The 6,388-nt window shown below is 43.6% G+C and overlaps 1 protein-coding gene across 4 annotated transcripts in view; it reads right to left on the reverse strand.

Annotated features, from left to right (window-relative positions):
* Sil1 (SIL1 nucleotide exchange factor) overlaps window positions 1-6,388 on the reverse strand; it is a 255,742-nt gene that overhangs the window by 247,014 nt on the left and 2,340 nt on the right. The window contains exon 2 of one of the 4 annotated variants that reach the window (XM_031365350.1): window positions 2,705-2,789. The exons of the other annotated variants lie outside the window; for them this stretch is intronic. The gene's annotated coding sequence lies outside the window, so the exon portion shown is untranslated. The remainder of the gene's footprint in view (window positions 1-2,704; window positions 2,790-6,388) is intronic. 4 annotated transcript variants of the gene reach the window in all.

Raw genomic sequence — 6,388 nt, forward strand, 5'->3', positions numbered from 1 at the left:
TAAAAAAAAAAGAAATTAAAAAAAAAAAAGTGAACTTCAGCACAAAACTGTGCCTTCTTAGCCCTGTACCAAAGGCCAAAAATGAGCAGAGAGATCAGAGAAAGCTTTGACTGAGGTCCAGGATCCCTTTATAGGACCACTGCTTCACATCTGGCTGAAGATCAGAAAGCAAGAGACCTCCTCCACACAGGTTCTGAACAGCCAGCTGGAGCCCAGAAAATCTCCACCCTAGACTACTGACAGCAGAGCAGGTACACTCTACCAGAGGAAGCACTTTCCATGTCTGTTCTCTCAACACAGCTACAAAGGGAGGTGTTGTTATTCCCTTTCTGCAGACCCATACTAAGGCTTACAGAAAATAACTTAAATCTGGTAGCTAGCAAATAGACAGCACAACACCCACACACCCAAATAAGTCTGTTTTAAACTGTTGTGACATGTACTCTTTCTTTTTCCCTTTCTTTCTCTTTTAGAGATGTATTCAAGGGTTGCTTAGGTCACCAGGTCCACTGGTGTCTACAGTCCTATTCCTTAAGGAAAACAAAGCAGTCTGGCCGGACTACTACTTCTGATACAGAGAAAGACTCAAAATCTTATTTCTTCTGAGGAAGGGGCAAGAAGAAAGTCACTCCCATGTGAGCCAAAAACAAAGGAGCCTGTTACGAAGGCCCCAGACGTGAGACAGTACGCGAGGCAGGGCTTTGTCCTTCCCCGCAGATTTCTTTTTTCCTATTGCCAAAGACTTTTAATCACAAAAGCATCTTGCCTCTCTACAATGTTTTCAACAATCCTAATAATGTCTATGGTCACTCTCTGTTACCCCCCGGGCTTGTACCCTGGCTCTCACTATCGCCGGACTCCCAGTAATATAAGTAGTTTCAAAGAGGTATTTGGCCCACTTATTTTCCCTAGGGCTCACTTTTATCATCAATAAAAGAACTCATCAATTGCAAAACTGATACATTAAAAAACTGGAGAGGTATCTCCTGGCTGTAGACCCCCAAAACCAAACAAATGAAAACATAAACGGGGCTACAGATGTAGCTCAGCTGGTAGAGCATTTGCCTAAATACTCAGTCCTGGGTTCGGTCCCAGCACCATATCAACCCCTGTGACACCTTTTAAAGGTAGAGGCAAGAGAATAAAAAAAAATAATAATACAAACTGTTTCAAAAAGCTCAAGGTCGCAGGGCAGTGGTGGTGTATGCCTTTAATCCCAGCACTTGGGAGGCAGAGGCAGGCAGATTTCTGAGTTCGAGGCCAGCCTAGTCTACAGAGTGAGTTCCAGGACAGCCAGGGCTATACAGAGAAACCCTGTCTCGGAAAAATAAATAAATAAATAAAACTAAAAAAAAAAGCTCAAGGTCATCTTCAACTATTAAATGAGTTATAGGTCAGCCTGAGCTACATGAGACTCATCTAAATAAAATAACAATTATCAAGAGCTACACACTGAATAGAAACCATGCTTACAAGGGAGGAGAGAACTGAGAAACATCTACAGTGATTTCTTTCCAGCACAAAGCACCAAGAGCAAAAGGGTCTATGGATGGAGACTTTACATCACAAACACAATCAAACCCAACCTCCTACTAACTATAAGACTATAAAGCAAGTTTACCTTTAAATACCTTGCTTAGGAACTGGTCCCTGATGCAGCAGGAATTCTTAACCTCTGGGAAGTGTCTCAAGCTTGAGTGTCTTTAATTTCTGTGAGATTTCCACAATGGAAGCAGCTATCTGACCAAACTCTAGAAAACTAACTAGCATTGATCAGTCACACCTCTAGTTTAATTGGCTGTAAAAATTTAAGTCTGAGACAGTACCAAGAGATAAAGAAATGTCCACTTAATTGAAGCACATGCCTTTAATTCTAGCACATAGAAGGCTGAGACAGTAGACTCAGAAGTTCAAGGTCAGCTTCATCTATAGGCTAGCTTAAGCTTAATAGCGAGAGCCTGACAACAAGATATAAAATTAAAATCAAGCCAGGCACAATGACACATACCTGTAACCTTGTCAGAATTAGAGGCAGGAGGATTAAGAGTTCAAGGCCAATCTCATTACATACTAAGTTCAAGGCCAATATGGACTACAAGAGGCATATATACATACTTATTAAATTAAAATCGATACCTTTTGAGTGCATCTCAGGTTCTTCTTTCTGTTTCTAGAACTCTTTAGCATACAATGCAGAAGAGGCAATAGACTTGCCAAGAGAGAAGTAGCTAAGTGTAAAGTCGATTCACCAACTGTGCTACGTATTTGTCAGTGATGACGAGAACTGACGATCAACAGACATAAGGACAAAGCTCCTTGGTGAGCTTCATGGCCAGGGCACAGACCTCAGAGACATGCTCCTCCCAGCTTCCCTATGAACGTGAAAAGGAACCTAAACCTCGAACACTACCTACCCAGAGATTCCAGTGTTCAGTCTAGGAGCACAGACTTTGCTGTGAACAGACAGCACCCAAGGCACCAGAGGAGCAGATGGTAAATCAAAACACCTCAGAGTCCAAGGTCTGGAACAGAGACAGTGAAGGACAAAGCCAATTCTAACCTCTCTGGAGGAGGCCAGGTAGAAACTCTCTCCCACCTCCTCCACTACTGTCACTGCGGTTCTTTTCCAACTCTCTCACTGCTGTAAGGACTTGAAAAAAACAATCTGCTTTTGTTGTTCTGGAGTTTTGAAACAAGGTCTTACCTTTTAGTCCAGACTTGCCTGGAACTTCTTGTGGAGCCCAGTCTGACCAGCAGTTCATGATCCTCCTGCCTCAGATTCCCAAGTGCTAGATATATAAGGATATGTCATCAGGACTATCTTAAAGGCGGCACTCCACAACAACTTTAAAAAGAACAACTTCAAAGTAGGAGAGATGGCTCAGCAGTTAAGAGCACCAACTGCTCTTCTGAAGGTCGTGGATTAGCAACCACATGGTGGCTCACAACCATCCGTAATGAGATCTGACGCCCTCTTCTGGTGCATCTGAAGACAGCTACAGTGTACTTACATATAATAAATAAAATTTTTTTTTTAAAGAACAACTTCTGTTTTGAAATATCTGGAATATTCATAAGTAAAACAGAAATTCCTATCTTATAAACATCTAAAAATTAAACAGGAGGGGGAGATGGCATAGCAGTTAAGAGCACTGGCTGCTCTTCCAGAAGACCCAGGTTCAATTCTCAGCACCCACATGGCAGCTCACAACCATCTATAACTCCAGTCCCAGGGGATCCAACAACCTCTTCTGGCCTCAGGCACCAGGCATACATGTGGCGCACGAACATACATGCAAATAAAACATTCATGCACATAATTTTTTAAAAAATTAAAAAGCTGCCAGGCAGTGGTGGCACACACCTTTAATCCCAGCTCTAGGGAGGCAGAGGCAGGCAAATGTCCGAGTTTAAGGCCAGCCCAGTCTACAGACTGAGTTCCAGTGCTACATAGAGAGACCATGTCTCAGAAGAAAAAAAAATTAAAAGCTAGAGTTCATCAAGCCTGCTACAACCTAGAGCTGGTGTTGAATGGAATGAGGGATTACAAGCTGATGAGCAAGTTAAAAATGGAACCAAGGAGGAAATTCATAGCTTTGACCCTCCTGAATACCACCAAGAAACTAACTTCCTTCCATGACGACCCTTAGCTGCAGCTATTCATCTCATTAAAAAAGAAAAGAAAAGAAAACAGCCCAGCACGGAGGCACAGACAGGCAGATAGATCTCCGAGACTTCCAAGCCAGCCTGCTCTACACAGAGATTCCAGAGCAGTTAAGGCAGGACAGTGAGACCGTGTCTCAAAAGAGGAGAGGGACCAAGAACGGGACTGAGTGAGGGGAGGAGGGAGGACCATAAGACCAGCTCATCTTTGAAAAACACAATGAGCACCTTAACAACAGGAACGCTTCACTCTCCTGTCCCCCAGCTTGTTTCACAGGGCCTGACACAGGATAAGGCCTCGAGAAAGGTGAGTAGAAGGTCCTGTTGATGACTGCCAACCATGGCAGAGTAAGTGCAATGAACAAGGATGGAAATCTGAAGCATGAACTAGCTTTAATTCCTGACTGAATCAAGCACTTTATTAAAAGACAGGATCTTGCTATGCTACCCAAGTTTGTCTATAACCCAAAGCAAACATCCCTTGCAGGCATAACTAGGCATAAGTAAATATGCGCCTCCACCCTTCACTTCTACCTTAGAGAAAATACTAAACCTCAATTTCTTCTTCAATAAAACAGTATGATGCCCATCTTACAAGGTTAGTTTAAGATAGATGAGATAAGTCAGGTGCCTTTAATGCCAGCATATTCCCAACCCTCAGGAGGTAGAGGCAGACAGATCTCTGAGTTCAAGGAAATTTTATTGGGTTAAATGATGTGGCAAGATCCTCTCTGAATAAGGACAACTACAAGGGTCTTTGTGACCTCCACAACCAGCAGAGTGACAATCCCCTGGAAACAAGAAGGCAGTTCAGCCGGGCAGTGGTGGTACACTCCTTTAATTCCAGCACTTGGGAGGCAGAGGCAGGCGGATTTCTGAGTTCGAGGCCAGCCTGGTCTACAGAGTGAGTTCCAGGACAGCCAGGGCTACACAGAGAAACCCTGTCTCAGGGGGAAAAAAAAAAAAAAAGATGGCAGTTCAGTTCAACATGACTCAGTGACCAGGGTTGGTTCAAACTTCTGGAGTCAGACCATGAGTAGTTTATTTTAGGCATGTTTAAGCACAGCACAATTTGGTGAAAACTTATTCTGTGGATAATTAACCTAATCTTGCATTCACAACAAAGTCTATGTGAATCTCTCTGAGGAATGATGTAAGCTAAATAAAATTGAGAAGATCTAGAGCTGAAAAGCTCTCCAGCCAGACAGGTAAAGCAAAGATCAACAGGCAATTAAACATGTCAACTCTCTACCTTCTGAGCAGATAACAGGTTAAGCATTCCTTCCCTTGAAGGAACAATCCTGTGTGTTTAGCATTCCAGGTTCCCCTAGAGCTCATATGTGAGCACAGAGACCTCCATGCCTTGCAGACACCACCATCTCATGGTCTGGACCATGAACTGTGTAACAATCAAGAGTGAGCTGAGCAAATACGTGTGTATTTCTCTCTGCTCTTGACTCTATGAGACTTAAAATTTGTCTTGACTTTCCCAAAATGAAGGGTGTAACCCAAAATTGTGAGCTAAAAAGACCCTTTCTCCCTCAAAGTTGCTCTCGCCAGGGCAGTTTATCATAGTGACAGAAATTAAACCACTGCTGATGGAACCAGAAGGAACTACAAGCCTAGTCTGGTGGTTCCCCCTACTGATGTCTAATACCAGGTTAAAAGACTGCACTGCACAAGTGTCAAGAATGGCTCTTCAAGCCCGGCCGTGGTGGTGCACGCCTTTAATCCCAACACTTGGGAGGCAGAGGCAGGTGGATTTCTGAGTTTGAGGCCAGCCTGGTCTACAGAGTGAGTTCCAGGACAGCCAGGGCTACACAGAGACACCCTGTCTCAAAAAAACAAAAAAAAAGAATGGCTCTTCAAAAGTCAAGATGTGCATGAGGTTCTCCATGCACTTGAGCAGGAGAAACTATTATTGATAATATAAACTAGGAGGGTACATCATCTGAATAACAGGCTATCAATAGTGAGGCCCATAAATGAATGAAAAAACAGAGGGCAGAATATTTCCTCTTCAGACCACCTGTAATTAAAATGTGAAGCTTTCCACTGACAACAAGTACATCCTCACTTAGAAAGAGAAAAGATTAGCACCACGAGGATGGGTCTCCAATTGACATCTAATCTAGGAGGCCTGTGCTGCAGGCCTTAGGTTTTGATCGTCAGTGCTGAGAAGATGACAAGCCCTGAAACTCCTCCACTTCCCCTAGCGTGAAAATCTTCATAGCACTCCTGTGTCTCAAGAGCTTTCACGCTCATCATTTCCCTTGCCCATCCTTTTAAGTAGTCTTCCCATTTTACGCAGTGGAAAACTGAGCCTAAGGGGTGAAAAACTTGCCCAAGGTCATTTGACCAGTAAGTGGTAGAATTAAAATTCCTGTTTACCACACTCAAACACCCATTATGTCCTCCTCCAAAGAACTGTTCACTCACCCACTGGGAAGGATAGAGCAGAAAGGTCATAAGTTTGAGGCCAACTTGATCTACATAGCAACCTAGGCTACAAAGGAGAGACCTCATCTTTTTCAAAAAACAAAACAAACAAAAATGAACATTCAGGTAGGGCAGTAGTGCCAGGTGGTGGCGATGCACACCTCTGATCCTAGCACTCAGGAGGCAGAGGCAAGCAGATATCCGAGTTCAAGGCCAGACTAGTCTACAGAGTGAGTTCCAGGACAGCCAGGGCTACACAGAGAAACCTTGTCTCAACTGCCATCCC

The sequence above is a fragment of the Mastomys coucha genome, unplaced genomic scaffold (genome assembly GCF_008632895.1).
Source record: "Mastomys coucha isolate ucsf_1 unplaced genomic scaffold, UCSF_Mcou_1 pScaffold13, whole genome shotgun sequence".
NCBI classification, from domain to species: Eukaryota; Metazoa; Chordata; class Mammalia; order Rodentia; family Muridae; genus Mastomys; species Mastomys coucha.